The sequence below is a fragment of the Chionomys nivalis genome, chromosome 8 (genome assembly GCF_950005125.1).
Source record: "Chionomys nivalis chromosome 8, mChiNiv1.1, whole genome shotgun sequence".
NCBI classification, from domain to species: domain Eukaryota; kingdom Metazoa; phylum Chordata; class Mammalia; order Rodentia; family Cricetidae; genus Chionomys; species Chionomys nivalis.
Genome location: NC_080093.1, coordinates 82,407,551 through 82,423,121, shown reverse-complemented (window position 1 = coordinate 82,423,121; position 15,571 = coordinate 82,407,551).

The window sequence follows — 15,571 nt, the reverse complement described above, 5'->3', positions numbered from 1 at the left end:
CCGGCATGGGTGTTGCCATTGACTTGTAGAAGAGGAAGAAGCATGAGGAGTTACCTCATGGGGGAGGTTGGAATGATTGAAAAGAGGGGAAAATGGGGCCTGGAACATGAAACTCCTAGCTGGGAAATTACTTTGGCTGTGGAAATCTGAGGAAACCCAGGACACTGGCCTAAGGATTTATAGGCATAGGGGAAAACAAGGCCTTCTGGTTCTTTTTAGGCTGATGGATTCAGCTTGGCATGGCAGGGGAGAACCAGGTATTCAGACAGAAGCTGTCCAGAAACAAGTGTGAAGATTTTTACTTTAGCTGTAGAAAATATAATGAGCATAGTCAGCTGGCCTGGATCAGTTCCTCAGAAAGCAAGAGACCCATAAATAAACCATTACTTCAAAAGACTGAGGAAGGCTGTAGGTTGTTTCCAGCTTGGGATTGGTAGGCCGCATCTGGTGGAGTCTTTCTCTGTTTTCCAGGGTCGTTTTCTGACACAGAGTCTTGGTCCATGGGAGGTGGGCATTCCTAGGTGACATCCTCCAGGAGAGTCGGAACAGTTGGGAGCACCTGCTCTTTCTTTGTTCCTGTAATCACTATGTCTCTCCTCAGAGACCACACCAATGCTTGACATATGGTAAAAGAGCATTTGAAGTGCACAGAGGAACGAAACCCCGAGTCCTGGAAGCCCTGAGTGGGGTGGCCACACCCCAGGGACAGAAGCAGGGACTTGGAAGGCTGCTTATCTGGAGGAGAAGCAGGCAGTGCCTGCAGAGGGTTTGTTTCTCTGCCAAGGGACTATGTGAAGATGAAACCAGGGAGCTGGAGCAGGAGGAGGAACAGGAGTCATTTGAGAGTTCCAAGTGAAGCCCTTACAGGGTCCCCATGTATCCAAGATGACTAATCCCGGGGCGGGGGTGAAAGAGAGAGTCCAGAAATTCAGCAAGCTGCCCGTGGTTACTAGGACCTGGGGCCCAGATGTTCTCAAGCTTCAGTGGAGATGGAGGCCAGCTGTAGCCGGAGTGACTATCTTCAGATCCCAGAAAAGTTCTGCTCACAAGCTGCTAGCAGTTGAGCTAGGAAGACAGACTTTCCTTCCACTTTCAACATCCGGGGGAGAGTTCTCTAAGGCTGCAATGGATTATGTGCTATAAGGGAGCAGGAGATAAACACCACTGATCTTCCAGAGGCCCTGGCTGGGAAAACACGTGGGCATCTGGTCGACCTATTTTCTTTCACACCTGCAAGGTGACTTCATTTCACAATTGCCGAGTGAAGGCCAAGGCTTGCCAGTGCGTGGGGACCAAAAAATGTCGGAGGTAGGTCTGGGACATCTCTAGAGAATGCATGGTGTGACAGGGCCACGGAGAAACTCTTCTCTGACCCAATCCCTGTGCACCCTGAACCTAGAAAAGAGACCAGCCCTGGTATGACCTAGCACTGCCTAGTGAGAGGCAAGGGATCCCCTCTGCTGAGTATCAAGGGCTGGTGGGACACCAGAACAGTTCACACGTCCCCTACATCCCTCGTATGCCACATATATGAGTCCTCTTGATTGATGATGTGCGAACTTGCCCACTAGCAAGGTGGTTAAGAGGTTAAGAACACTTGCTACTCTTTCAGTACGGGACAGCATCACACACACACACACACACACACACACACACACACACACACGCTCGCACGCACGCATGCACACATGCACATACACATGCGCGCATACGAAAAAAAAAAGGAAGTTCAGAAGCTTTACCTAAAAGAGGCCCCGGAAACCAGAGCTTTCAATGTCCTCTCCAGAATACTTACCTCTATACACCTCCTGCTGCGTGTCCTGAGTCGCAGCGACCGTTTGTCCAGTCTATTGCTGCTCCTAAGCACACTCTCAAGCTCCGAAGTTTGGGCTTGACGCCTCAAAGGGAAACCACATTCACCCATTTGCAGGAAGGAATCAAGGAAAGAAAACTGTAAGAGGAAGGAGTTTAGTTGGTAACTGTGAGCCCCACAAACTGAAGGAGTCCCACTGCAAGCTGCTAGCTTAGCTACTCCTTTTCTCGCCAAGGGTTTCAAGGCTAGAGTTGTACACGGCAGGAATGAAACATGTTCAGTCTCATGGGCACCTGTCCATGTAGCAGGTACCGAGATCCCTGTGCTTCTGAGAGCTGGGGCTATTGAGTTTCAGGAGAAAAGATGTGCTGTGCACTCTGGCCTGGCCTTGTGTGCAGTCAGCAGCAAAGTTAGACCAGGTGCCTGGGAGCTGGGAATCAGGAACCGCCAGGAGGTCTGGCCTTGGAGGGCATTTTGTATAAAGGGGTGATTTTCTCTAAGGGTTCTTGTGATTATCTTTTTATCATGATTTTTAGAAGAAACGCTTAATTGATTAAATTATACAGCTCAGTCATGGGGACTTTCTGTATGGATCCCATGAACCAGGCTGCTCAACTCTGGCTTTTCATAACCTCAATATCACGGTTCTGAACTTTACCACGTTGATCCCATAGGGATAGGCTACTTGGCAAACCTCACATTGACAAGTTTTGCCACTATCAGGAAGAGAGCTAATAACACTGCCATCTGACTGTGATGTCAGGCTGGCTGAACAGGTCTGGGATTGTGATGGAGACTCATTTTATGACCATAGTGTGGGTTCCAAGGCCTTTGTCTGGCCCTGAAGGGTCCTTCAAACCTAAACAGTTGGACTGGAAGAAAGTTACTTCTATCTTGGCCATAGAGGAGAGCCAAATAACACAGGGAGCAATCCATACTCTTAAGACTTATTAGGCACGGGCCATTTCACTTGTTTCTGGAAGGGAAAGTCCAGTGTTCTTTTGTGACACTGAGTTAATACATCTAGGATGCATAAATGGCATTTTTTTAATTTGATTTTTCAAGGCAGGGCCTTACTATGTAGCTCTGGCTGTCCTAGAACTCACTATGTGAATCAGGCCAGCCTCAAACTCACATTTGCCTGTCTCTGTCTGCTTTCTGAGTGCTGGGATTAAATGTATGTGACACTGTACCTGGCTAACTGGCTCTAATTTAAAGCACACACTATTTAAAAGTAATTGAGATTATTCAATGTATGGGACCTGACTCTGGGTTCACCGTTCATCCTTTTCTGGCAAGTTACAGGGAAACATAACTTGTGACTTCCTTGGATTTATGAGAGAATCGTTTTCAACTAGAAACACTTCCACAGAAAATATACTTTTATACCTCCTTTTCATTATTGTAAAATATCCTCTTAATCTAACATATTTATTGTTGGCTCCATGGGGGGGGGGCACACAAAGATGAGGACAGACCACCAAAGCCTAATAAATCAGAAGCAAACTTTATTCCAGAAACCAGAATCCAGGAAAAAAATTAAAAAAAAAATCTCCATGGGGCACAAAAAGCTTATCAGCTAGCTGAGACCCAGTCAGAGATGGACTCTGTAAAGCTGTGGCAAAGGCAGGTTTCTGAACCCACCTTTTTATACAAGGGGCACCAATTAACATGCCCAATCAAAACAAACCAACTCATCCTAAGGAAAGGAGCTTGGGTGTGGGGAGTGGGGAGGGTCCCTTTTTCCCTTTATAAACTGTGGTTTGCCTATGGGCCACATCTGTCTCCTCTCTACACAGACACAGTCCTTTGTCCCTCCTCTTATTCCCTGCCCTCCGTCCCTCTGAGGCAAATAAATCTCCTTTGTGCTGAGAACTTGGTCTTATTTGATCCTGGGCTGTCCTTCCTTTCACGCATTAGTATTTTATTATTTTTAATGGCTGATTAATATTCAGTTGCGTAGGCAAATCTGATTTTGTGTAGCCTTCCATATTTCTGTTGGTAATTTTGAGTTGTTTCCATCTGCAAAGGTTGTGGACAATGAAGTTGTGAACATTCTTACACAAGGACTGGGATTGCTACTGTTGTTAGGTTAAGGGTGATAGACCTAATTTTATAGGACTCACTAGCATGTTTTTCAAAGTACTATGTTCTGCAAAGCTCCATTGTATTCTTTCCAAAGTCCGCAGAATTCAACGGTACCTTTCATTAGCAGGACTGGTTGTACATCACATATCTTTATCCAGTTCTGTGTATAGGCAATTTGTATTCTTACATTTTCACAAGATAGATACTAGTATTATTCCCATTTTATGGATGATGAAGCTGAGGCAAGCAAGGCTTATCACTTCGAAAAGCCCAAACCTAGAAAGTGATAGAGCTGGGTATTGGGGCCCAGGTAGTTTGGGTTCAGAGTCCCTTTTCTTAACCAATACTTACACTGCTCATAGTGATACGTGAAGATAGAGCAGGGACTGAGAGAAATAGGTGCCATGACTTTACGGAGGTGCCTGAATTTGTCCTGTGTTCTTTCTTCCAATCAGTTTGATTCCATTCTCTTTGAGGTAAAGGGTAAATTGCAGGCTGGTAGTTTATCACCACTAGGTGGCGAGAGAAAGCTATCTAGATAGCAAGAGCTCTTGCTAGTGCGATTAATCCCTGAAGAGGAAATCAGCAGGAACCCATGGAAATGTTTCTCATTCCTGAATAATTAAATCCACAGGAAAGAAGTGAAGTCGCTGGTGCTTAATTGATGTAGAAATGCCTTAGGGACAATTGTTGGTGTTCTGCACAAAAAGAGCTGGTGATGGTGCATGCATTTGCTCTCTTCAAACCCAGGGGAAAAGAACTCACTGTTAGCACATTAAATGTTGATAGCAATGCCATTTTTTTTTAAATTCTTAAAAAAATAAATAGTTTTTTTCAGATTAAAGGAAGTTTTCGTTTTTTTCTTAATGGTGTCAAGAAGAATCTTAGGTTTCGTTAAAAAAAATCTTTTCTCCATACATTGAGACAATTGCATGGAGTATCTCTTTTACTTTGCTAAAGTGGCAAATTAAATTGACTTTTGGGCAGAAAAAAAATCTGTATTTCAAGTATAAATACCACGTACAGGTGAGAACGCAAAGAAAGCCAAGCAGCGAGCAGCAGAGGTGGTCAGGGTCGCTGGAATTGGCTTTCCGGTTATCTAGGATTACACTTCTGTACGTGGGAGACTTATGCTTCTATTTTCCTTTCTTGGTGATGTCCTACAAGCTTTGGTGAGGTTAGCTGGGAGATGCATCGGTTTTCTCTGGGTTTTTGGTTGAGTGTGTTTCTTTCTCGCAATCTGCTTGGCAGAAATGATTCAAGGTATACATTCGCTCCTTTATTAGACACACAACCACTCCTACTCCCATTTCCCAGTGTGTGAATTTTGGCGATGTGTCTGTTTTTCAGAAAATATTGATAGTGTGCTCTTATTACTGAAAGACCTGGATAAATCCAGACCTCCCCAGCAGGAAGAAAATAGCCACAAATCCAAGCAGGAAGAGAAGAATCAAAAATCTAGGATTAGCCGGTTAGTGACTGTGTTTCAGGAACTAGCTGAAGATAAAGTTAAGTTGTAATCTTGAGAATAATCGTGAGAAACAGGGAGTTTCCCCCTTATGATTGTCATTGTAATGTGTTTTAAGAACTAGCTGATTATGACCTTTGGAATGGTCCTGAGAGGCAGGGGGTTGCCCCCTTGTAATCTTCACTGGTATTTTCGGAATTTTCTGTGACACACTCCCTGCCAATTCCGGAACACTGGGCTGTGGTTTCTTCCCTTAAAAATCGGTTCTCCCGGTCACTCAGGGTCGGGGTCGAACTCTTCCCCCTGCGTGGGTTATGAGTCTCGGCCCCAGCGCACTGGTTCCCGTCTCATCTCCATCATTAAAGCCTCGTGTGATTGCAGCAAGGACGGTCTCTTGTGAGTTACTGGGGGGGTCGTGTTATCCTGAGACTTGAGTGAGCGTTTCCCCAGCACTGGGGGTCTTTCATTACCATTATCATCTGTGTGACCTCTAGTCATGTGCCTGTTCACTATCTGTATGACCGTTGGTGGTGTGCAATATTCACAGTTTGTGTGACCTCTGATGGTGTGCCCTGTTCACCATTTGTGTGATCTCTGGTCGTGTGCCTGTTTCTGAGGGTGGCATTTATGTTTTCTCCAGCTGGAAGTGTGGATGGTATTCATCCAAAAAGCCACTTTGGCTTTGTTGATTTTTCTTTCTGCTGCTTCATTAACTTCTTCTTTTATCTTTAGTATTCCCATCTCTTATTTTATGCTGTGTTTTTCTAGCTTCTTAAAATGGAAGTTGAAGTAAATCATTCTTGAGCCTTCATTTTTTCATAATCTGTGTATTGAAAGATACTTTTTCCATTATTATCTTTTGTTGTTCCACAAAATTCAACAGACCACATATTCATTCTAAGTCCAAAATATTCTCTATTTTCATTTGATGCAAGAATTATTTAGAGCTGCATCATAGTTTGCAAATATTTGTGTATTTCCTATTTTTTCTTTTATTGACTTCTGAATTATTTTTACAATGATTAAAGAAATACTCTCAATTACTCTAATTTTTTGAACTTAAGAATTGTTTTATGATTGGTGTTTATTTTGGTAAATGTTCTGGGTGTACTTAAATAGGTAGATATTCTGTAGTTGTTCAGTTTGGCTATGTTGCTGAATGGTGTGGTCTAAATCTTTATAACACTGTAATTTGGGGGCTGCCCTTTCCTCCCTAGATGGCTACTGAGAGAGATGTGCTGACTTCTTCAACAATGCGAATTATCTTCTTATTTTTATATTTCTGCTGTATGTATCTTGAAGCTACAAGTCTGTCCTCTTAGAGGCATTAAAAAAATGAAAGGATTTTTCTGTTTCACCTCTTTTAAGATTTTGAAATCGCCTGTATCACTTGTAAGCTGTCATGTGTCAAGGTTGGTTTATCTGGTATTATCAGCCAAACTGTGTACATTGTGCGGATGTTTTCATGGCATATCTTTTCTCATGATTTCACTTAAAACATTTGAAAACAGGATAGTTGTGCATTTACGCAGCTTTCCTTATGGCTTGTTTGACACAGGGTATCATGTGGATGAAACTGGTTTCAAACTCTAGGTAGCTGCAGATGGCTTTGTCTTTGTCTTCTACCTTCTCCTCCAAGGTTCAGGGATACAAGCTTGAGACACATGCTTGTTTGGACCATCATTTTTATTGGAATGTTTAGTCCACTTACTTTAAAAACAATTTATGATGTAATTGAGATAGTCTTCTATTTATATCGACTTTGTCCCATGTGGCCTGTGTTCTCTTTTATGTAAAACAAGTTTATTTATTTATTCTTTCTTTTTGTTCCTTTTGCTTTTACTTGATTTTGGTATTGATTTTCTTTTTTGTCAGAACTTGCCAAACTGCTAATGTAAAATGAATGAATATAATCTTATATAAAATACAGTCATAAAGTTGCTATTTCAGGAAAACAAATAAAAAGAAAGAGATTAAATTTAAATTTGTTTTATTTTTTAATGTTTTAAATTTTTTTAACTGATACATAATTTAAAAGTTTAAGTGATACATACTTATGGCTTATGGTGTGATATTTTGAAGCATGTATATAATGTGTGATGATCAGTCAGGGTAATGAGTATGCCCATCATTTCAAATTGTTATCATTCTCTGTGTTGGAAACCTAAATATCCCCTCTTCTAGCTATTTTGTAATGTACAATAATTTCTTATCAATCATAGTCACCTTACTGGACTAGACATTAGAAGAATGTATTTTTACAGCTGGTAGCCAGTTTCTTTTTCCCTCTCTTTTCTAGGCGTCCAGCTTCTGGTGACTGTTTTTCTGGGCTCAGAGTCTAAGAGATCAACTTACTTAGCTCCCACATACAAGAGTGTGCAATACCTTTCTGTGCTTGGTTAATTTCACTTCATATTTTCTAGAATTACCTCTCTTTAAGACACTTTAGAGATGCTGGCCCAGTGCTTTCCATGCAAGCGTGAACACTTGAGTTCAGTCCCCCAGAGTACATATAAAGATGCTGATCTCGAGGCTTGCTGGACATCTAGTCTAGAGAAATGGATGAGCTCCTAGTTCAGTGAAATACAAGGCTCAACAAATAAGGTGGAGAGTCATTAAGAAAGACACCTGGTGTTGGCCTGCAACTGATGTGCACATGTGTGTCTGTGCACATACGTGTGTGCACACAGCACATGCATAGCTACGTGCACATGCACACACAAATAGCATCAGATGACTTCACTTTTGTTTTTTAACCTTTCATATTTTTAACTTAAGAATTCCCCTTGCCCGTTTTCATCTTTATGATCCACGATATTTATTTACCAGCATACTATTTTTAGTTTATTCTTTACTTCTAAAGTAGTTTTCATGTGTATAATATTTTCTTTGGTTTTGCTAACTCCATTTTTACATCCTCCTGTTCTTTTCTCCAGTATTATTTTTGAGTTATTTTGGTCCAAATTTAAGTTGCTTGTAAAGTTTACTATTATTTTATCTTTTTAGTATTGATACTTTTTATTATTTATGTTTTTAAGCTAAATTTTTTATATTTTTGAGAATTTTACATGAGTGCTGTATTATGTGATTTCAATCTTTCCTCTCCACTCCTCTCATTTTCTTCTACTTACTTTTAAATCCATGACTACTTAAAATTTTTAACATTTTTATTAATTATTTGATAATTTTATGCAATGTATTTTGATCATAATCACCCCCACTCCTTGTAATTCTTTTGAGATTTACTTCTGCTTCTCCTCTGCCTCCCAACTGTGTATCCTTAAATTCTGTTTAAAAAACATTAAGCTTGTTTATTTAAAATATGAGGATAAAGGTTTCCTTTATTTTATATGCATGCCTTTCTGGCTTATTTTCATTTCTTGAAAGAATATGACTTTATGATAATTTATATGAATTTGACTTTTTATTATTCCTCCTGTCTATATTTCAGTAAAATGTATTGACTGTACTAGAAGGAAAGACAGTTAGTAGGTAGCTTCCTAGTTCATGTTTGGGGGGAAGTGTCACCCCCAGCCACTGGCGTCCATATACTCAAAGGGTTTGGGATGTTTGGTTTAAAGTGTCACCTCTGCCCCTGGCATCCATATATCCAAAGAGTCTGGAGTGTTTGGGTGGAAGTTCCATCCCAAGCCCCCTCCCTCTGGCAGTTGACAGAATGACAGAAATAAATGTGATGGCCAGAAAATTCCACCTGTCGTGTTCCATGTTCTCTCTGACCTTTGGACCTTTGCTTACACTGTTCCTATATCTTTGGATTTTCTGTCTGCCTTTTTTTCTGGTTGTTACTCACTTTTCAGGTCTTAACTATAGTAGTATTAAGTTGGAAGCATCACCCCAGCCCCTGGCCTGGGAGTTGCTTTGGGTCAGACTCCACCTCTAGAAAAGCCCCAGCAAATGCTGACTCCCTTCCCAGGGAGAGTCAGGACCACTCCCACAGGCTATTTAGGTTCTTGCTGGAAAAAGGAACACGTGATCACGAGTTTTGCATCGTCTCCCCCTCTCTGTCTCACCACCCCCATGCTTCTGGCCACCTGAGAGTACTGCATTCATTAAATGTAGGCATCATTAATTTAGTCTAATCTAGTCTAATTGGAGTTATTTTGCATCTGTGGAGAGGCTCTTCTTAAGATTTTTCCTGGGGCTGGAGAGATGGCCCAGTGGTTGAGAACATTGACTGCTCTCCCAGAGGACCGGGGTTCAATTCCCAGCACCCATATGGAAGCTCACACCTATCTGTAACTCCAGTTCCAGGAGATCTGATGCCAATGCACATAAAGTTAAATAAATATTTTTTTTAAAAAAATATTTTTCCTAACAGGTATCATTTTTTAAAGAAAAAATTATTTGTACTATTTTTAAGTGTATGTGTATGTGTATATCTGAATGTGGGTGCCCGTGGAGGCAAGAAGAGTTTGTTGAATCCCCTGGAACTCGAATTGTTCCGTGAGCTGCCCATTGCTGGTTCTGAGAACTGGACTCAGGTCCTCTGCTAGAGCAGCAAGTACCCTTAACTGTTGTACTATCTAACAGATGCCTCAACTGTCTTTTAATATACATATAAAAAAGCCCATTATTGTAGTGGTAATCATTATTCAAGACATCATAAGACCTTAAAAGCATGACTGGAGCTTCTTTGAGGATGAAGATATTTCCCTATGAACTGCAGACTCAGATCATGTCTGACAATTTCCAGCCTTTACTTTCTGATGGCACGGTTATGCCCAGACCTGAAAAGTCTCCTCCCAAACCAACAAGAAGACCGAGCCGCATATGTAAAAGCAAAGAGCTTTTATTTTATACAAGTTTGCAAACTCGTTCTCTCCGTGTCCCGAACTCAGTTAGAGTTGGGTTGTTATAGTAATAAAGGTGGGGGTGAGGGATTTCTAAGGTTCAGTACCCCTGATTGGCTGGCATTTGTCTAGGGGTGTCCCGGTGAGTGTGCTGGCAGATGATCCTGTCTACAACAGTTGGAACTTAGGCATTTCCTTTGGATGGTCTGTTCCTGGGTGGTGCCTGGGCAATCTCAGTTTGTGGTTCTTCCTGCAACCAGGTATTGCTGCAGGGTAAACTACTGAGACTCAGGCCTCCATTAAACTTATTGATGGCTGAGTCCTACTCCAGCAGGCGCTAATGGTTGGAAAAGTAAAGAACTTCCTTTGGTTGACCTGTTTCTATGTAGCTTATCATGGCTGGCTACTACAGGTACCTCTATGAATTTTGGACTTGCTTTTCAAGTTCCTATAATCTTATAAACTATTCCACATAATGATAATTTTACCTTTGGTTTAGGTACTTTTTCTGTTGATTGATTAAAAACACCCTGACAAGAACAACTTAAGGGAGGATACATTATGGTGGGGAAGTCCAGGGAGTGGAAGCGGGAGCTTAAGGCAGCTAACTGGAGCTTTCTTTTTGTCCAGTCCAGGACCTAACCCCAGGGAATGGTGCTGCCCTCCTCAGGTGTCTCTTCTGCCTTAACCTATTCAAGGTAACCCCAGAAACTAATTTTATTTGCATAATCCCTCACAGGTGTGGCGTACAGGCTTGCCTCCTAGGTGTTTCCAGATTCGTCAAGCCCATTGTCAACATTGACAATCACAATTTTCATATGCAGATGGAATATCCACTACCCAGAAGTGTTTCAAATTTCATGTAGTGTTGAAATATTTGTATATGTGAAGTCAGAAATCTGGGACATGGGACTCCAATTTAAACAGAAAATTGGTTTATGATCCACTTACTCTTTATATGCGTAGCCTGAAGGTAATCTTACACAGTATTCTTAATATGCCTGCATTCTGGACTCCACATATCTAAGGATTCATGGAATAAGTTTTTACTTGTAGGCATAATTTAGCATTCAAAAACTTGAATTGTGAGCATTTGGGATTTAGATTTTCATATTAGAAGTGCCAGACTGTATCTGTATACAGGCAAATATACATACAAATACATACAGACTCATTTAAACACATGGACTATATATACACACACGTATATGCATATACTGGCTCTTTTAGTTGTATAAAACCTTACAATTGCTGTATTAGATTGTATATTCATTTGTTTTCTTTCCCATCAGACTGTAAATACCACTAAAGCTTGAATGCTGTCTGCTTTATTTATCTTATTTTATTTCTGATATCTAGAATATTGCATGTATTCAAAATTATTAAATGAATTAATGAACTTCCCATGCAAACTGTAGAATCTAAGATACTCAGTATAAAAATTCTTAACAGAACTGCAGTGAACTTCCTTAATGTACTGTAGGATTAGAGAAGAGAAGAGTAAAAAGCCTTCCAGAAAGTTCTGGTAAATTCTGATGCCAAGTACTGACCATTCTTGTGGGAAATCATTCTTCTGATAAGTCACTTTGTTTCTTTCATTGGAAGAAAGAAAGCTGAGTGTAAAGGTTACTAGTTTTTGTACTACTGAAGAAGTTTCAAAAAATGCTACTGGTATTGATCAAGGGTCATATGTATATTACATGTATGTGTATATGTATATACGAAATGTAAGTACTAAAAAGTCAATTGGCTCATAAGCACATACTCTAGAACTTTAACTTCACTGTTAAATTCCAATGAAAATTGTCTTTCATCTGAGTCAGCACAAAAGGTATTACAATAATCTATTATGATAAATGTGAAAGAATGCACCAGAATCTTGGCATTTAGCATAGAACAGACACTTTGAATACCTTGTAAGTATTCAAAAAGGAGGCAGGGGAAAAAAAATAAAGCGAGAAGAAAAGAACTGATGACAATGCATCTTAAAGAAAGAAAACACTGTGTATTAGTGTCTTTTACTTTAGAAAATTTCTGAATTGTTTCCTCTACCTATACATTTCCCAGGAGGCTTGTTGAGGCTAGAATCATCAGATACATCAATGGCGTCTCACTCTCTAGGGTCACGTATGAGTGTTGTATCTTTAACATGCAGCTAGGTGACTGTGGTATGGAGCCAGTTCCGAAAAGTAAGTTTTAGGGACTTTAGGACACACCCTCTTCTTCATCTCACAGGCCAAGCAAGGTCAGCTTCCTAAAACGTGCTTTCTGTGGTTTGTTCTTCTTAGCTACTGGAAGGATTTCTGGGGTGCATTTTATCTGCTTATTCTCCATACAACATTTAATAGGTGTATTATTTTATAAGATTATAGCATTGGATTTGGAAAAGAACAGAAAGCTGTAACATGTGTTTGTTTCTGGCACATTGGTTGTTTTCTCAGTTCAAGCATTCTCCCACATAGACCAGTGAATACATTGCCATTTGTAGGACTCAGCCAGCCTGATAAGCTTTTTTTTGAGTTCTTTTTTTAAATTAATTTATTTATTTCTTTATTAAAGATTTCAGCCTCCTCACCGCCACCACCTCCCATTTCCCTCCCCCTCCCCCATCAAGTCCCCCTCCCTTGTCAGCACAAAGAGCAGTCAGGGTTCCCTGACCTGTGGGAAGTCCAAGGACCACCCACCTCCATCCAGGTCTAGTAAGGTGAGCATCCGAACCGCCTAGGCTCCCACAAAGCCAGTATGTGCAGTAGGATCAAAACCCAGTGCCATTGTTTTTGAGTTCTCAGTGGTCCTCATTGTCCGCTATGTTCTGCGAGTCCGGTTTTATCCCATGCTTTTTCAGACCCAGGCCAGCTGGCCTTGGTGAGTTCCCAATAGAACATCCCCATTGTCTCAGTGTGTGGGTGCACCCCTCGCAGTCCTGAGTTCCTTGCTCCTGCTCTCTCTCCTTCTGCTCCTGATTTGGACCTTTAGATTTCAGTCTGGTGCTCCAATGTGGGTCTCTGTCTCTGTCTCCTTTCATCGCCTGATGAAGTTTAATATTCAGGGGGATGCTTATATGTTTTTCTTTGGGTTCACCTTCTTATTTAGCTTCTCTAGGATCACGAATTATACATCCTGATAAGCTTAATAGAACAGACTGCCCAAAGGAAGTTCTTTACTTCCAACCATTATCACCTGCCAGTGTAGACTCAGCCATCGATAAGCTTAAGAGAGGTCTGGGTCTCAGTAGTTTACCCTGCAGCAATACCTGGTGGCAGGAAGAACCATAAACTGAGATTACTCCAGCACCACCTAAGAACAGACCATCCAAAGGAAATGCCTAGCGTTCCAACCATTGAAGATAGGATCACCTGCCAGCACACTCACCAGGACACCCCTAGACAAAGGTCAGCCAATCAGGGGTCCTGAGTCTTAGAATTCCCTCATCCCCACCTTTACTACTATAAAAACCCAACTCTAACTGAGCTCGGGGCTTTCCGATTATTCCAATACATTGGACATGCAGAGAGACCGAATTTGCAAACTTGTATAAAATAAAGAATCTTTGCTTTTACATATGGGACTCAGTCTTCTTGTTGGTTTTTGGGGGACTTCACAGATCTGGGCATAACACCATTCAACCATATCAAATCTATGATAACCCATATCCTCCTCAAGAAGGACCCTAGAACGCAGATTTCTGGGAAAAAATAACAGCTGACTTGGATTAGGATATGATACAGGGTTTTTCTATTAATAGTGTTGACTTACTACAACACTTGATCCAATATTTCAGAAAGAAGTTTAATTACTAGCAAGAGCTCTAGGCATAAAATAAAATTACAGTTCTAAGGACCTTGAGTTTAAAACCTAGCTGCACCGCAAATGCAGTATTTTAGGGTTTGTTTGCCTTTCTAAAACTGTACAGCCTAATCACAAAAATGACATTTTGTACCTCACATTGAGTAAAAACAGCTAGTCCTCACTGTGGTCAGCAAGTATGTCTCAATGCTAGAAGAACGCTTGCCTATCACGTGTGAGACCCTGTGTTCAATCCCCACTCTCTCTCTCTCTCTCTCTCTCTCTCTCTCTCTCTCTCTCTCACACACACACACACACACACACACACACACACACACACACACACACAGCATTAAGTGCTGGGAAGATGGCAAATGAATGGGGAAACAGAATAGCTTCTCATGCATCAAAGATGTGTTAGTGACCACACAATTTTCACTGTTTTTTTGTTTTCACAGGCACGATTCTGATGATGACATCCCCAGAAAGAAAACAAATCTGTAGTTCTAAGGAACTTTATTTTTTAAACCCTTGTCAAAGGAAAACCACTAAAGCATGCATGTCCTTGTTTTATAGAAGCTCTACAAAGTATCATTCTGTTAGCAGCCAATTCTTGTCGAATTGAACAAGATGTCTTTTGTGTGCTTGGCTCTACTCTTCAGGAGCAGCTAGGCTAGCATTTCCCATTGCACATGCTTTTTTGAGACATTTGCCATGTGCACGTCAAGAAATGAGAAGGACTTTAAGTTTCCTCCATTTCAATCTGGATGGACCTTTTTTATTAATTCAATTTTTATAGTATTGCAGGTGGGACACCATATAATGGCTGAGATGAAGCTTTAAAAAGCAGGATACAAGTTGTGCTCTGCTCTGTCTTTCAGAATTCTTGCTCTAGGAGACTGGAACTGCATGAAGAGGCCTGCACACAGAGCACCGGATGAACTCCCAACCTGCAGCCAGCACAGCAGGTTAAAGTGAGCAGTCTTTGGGGGATTCTACAGCTCCCCACTGCATGGGACAGACACATGCTCCTACAACCTTCCAAGATCGCAGGTTTCTGAACATTAGGCTCTGGGAGAGCCTGTTGTGCAGCAGCAGATGAACAGAATAGTGTCAGAAATTCCTGGATATGTTATCACTACTGATTGCATTTCTGCACCCCACAGAGTGCTAGGGTGGGGAAATTTAGTATTCAATTCACCTGAAAGATGTTTCTCAAAGCAGTGTTAGGATTTCTCTTAGAATGTACATAGTGAATCTCTTGGTCCATTTGTGCTGTTTTAAAACCCCATAGACAATGTGTTTTCTAAAAAAATAGAAATTTATTCCTCTTAATTCTGAAGACTATGAAGTTCAAGATCAGTGCATCAAGGTTCAGTGTCTACTAAAGGACACTGCTACTTCCAGGAGAGAAACTGCTACCGTACCCTTTGCAAGGGATAATTGCCATATCTTTACGTGGAAGAAAGGACAAAACAGAAGAACTTGCTCCTTCAAGGCCTTTTTTGTAAAGAGTCAATCCCTTTTTTTTTCCTTTTTATTTATTTTTTATTCTTTTTTAATTAAAATTTCCACCTGCTCCCCGTTTCCCATTTCCCTCCCCTC